Below are 2,068 nucleotides of genomic sequence, written 5' to 3' on the forward strand. Positions count from 1 at the left end.
AGATCCGTTTGAAGTGTATCCGTAAGGAAGGCTTCTTCACGGTGCCTCCAGAGCACAGGGTGCGATGCGGGGAGTCGCTCGGCGGGGGGGGCCCCGCAACGCTCCGGGGCCTTCGGTGTCGCGCCGAGCGCTCCTTCTGCCCCTTATAGGCTGGTGGTGACCTTGGAAAAGTTACTCCACCCTCAGTGCCTCAGTTTGTTCATCTGTAAGTAACATAGGGTGAAAATCATGTTACCTTTCTCATATGATTGGTGGGAGGGTTTACTATTTGTAAAGTGTTCTGTGGGCCCCAGGCCTGGCTGGTCCCAGGTCTAGCTGTGATCCAGGCTTGCCAACACGGGCGTCTCCCAGTGTCGCGCCCGGGACGGGCTTTGCAGGCTGACCCGGGAGCACGTTGTGCGAAGGCGGCTTCCCGCGGGAAGCCTTGGAGGCGGGGTCTCCCGCTGGGCTTTAAATGGGTCGGGCTGGGCCCCACCTGAGACCCGGCAGCTTCTGTTTGTGCCTTGCTCTGTGCGGGCCTCTGCCTGCGCCCCTGTCTTTTAAGGCCTCTCAGTGATTGTGGCACGTACCGTTTGCAAAGATGCAAGCGGAGCTTAGGAGCGTTGAGTGCTTTTACCAAGGTAGACCGCTGGTAGCGGGGCAGCTTTGCATCCTGGTGGCAGCGATGTGGTAACTACTTGATGCTGCTCTGAAAAGGCAAGTCACATATCCAGTAGGGATCATTGACTTACTGGCTGAGTGCACGCCAGGAGCCACCCTTGAGCCACCCGCTGACCATCGTCCATCATTCAGGCAGCAGGTGCTTGCTCCTTTGGGAGCGCAGTGCAGCGCGTGCTGGGAACCGTGCTCTCGGAGGGGAGTTAAGATGTACTCCCCTTAACTCTTATTAGTTAAGTGTAGAGTGCCCAGTATAGGTGCTGCAGGACAGAGCTACCAGCATTTCAGAGAAAGAATTGTTTTCACCCCTCGGGCCCGGAAGAAATTGTGGAAGGGGTGGCATTTCTGCTGCGCCAGGAAGTGCGACTAGGATTCGGGCACGCAGAAATAATGAGGCATGGCACGCCGGGTGTAGAGAGGGAGCAGCAGGAGCAGAATCACAGAGGATGTGAGAAGGGGGATTAGGTGCAAAAAGAGGTTGAGACGAGATCACAAGGGCTTCGTCCAAGGCCAGGTGATTCTGACTCGGTTCCTCGGGTGTCGGACAGAGAACTAAAACAGTGCCGTAAGTACAGAACTTGAATTCTCTCTCCCCTAACACCCCGGAGAGAGGCAGCCATTTTCCACATGGTGGGCCAGGCTCCCAAGTTGTGTGTCTTGTTGCTCATCCAAGTCTCAGCCGGCCTCAGGTGGGCAGGAACCAGCTCCCTTTGATCAGGAAGTCACACTTGTCTCTTCCACTCACATTCCATTGGCCAGACTTTAGTCTCATGGTCATACCCAGCTGCAGGGAAGGCTAGGAAATAGGGTCCCAACCACGTGGCTACACACCACTGGGCAGTGTTTCATAACTTGAAGTAATGTCCAAATGTTGGGGACAGTTGGTCTCTGCCATAGAAACATTTCCACTGTGTTTGGTGGACACCGGATGAAGATCTTCAAGTTTTTCCATCTGCAGAGTATAACTTAGACAAGTGCTGTTCGGTAGTCCATTAGTGATGACGGAACCGTTCCGAGCACGTGGAACCCTTGATCACTCCACACACGGCTAGTGCAGCTGACGAAATGAGCTTTTTACTTTTGAACTAATTTTAACCATACTTGGCGTATGGTTACTTTTTTAGACAGCGTACATCTGGGCCATGGGGTTGGAAGGGAGTCAGCTAGGCTTCCTTTGATAATACCTTCAAAGTGGCTGACCCAGTTTCATCGTCTCCATTTTCTCCTCTGAAAAGCCCAGGCGTGTGGTAACTTTTCTGTTGGGTAAGCAGGGCGCGAGTGGGCTCCTCAGTACAAATGAAGTGCGAGGTGTTCATCCTGAGTTTTGTTGGCTGCCACATCCCCGCTCCGCCCCCACGCCTCTCTTTCAGCTGGGCCGGTGCCGAAGTGTGAAGGAGTTTGAGAAGCTGAA

This window comes from Pteropus alecto, unplaced genomic scaffold (genome assembly GCF_000325575.1).
Source record: "Pteropus alecto unplaced genomic scaffold, ASM32557v1 scaffold89, whole genome shotgun sequence".
In the NCBI taxonomy this organism is placed as follows: domain Eukaryota; kingdom Metazoa; phylum Chordata; class Mammalia; order Chiroptera; family Pteropodidae; genus Pteropus; species Pteropus alecto.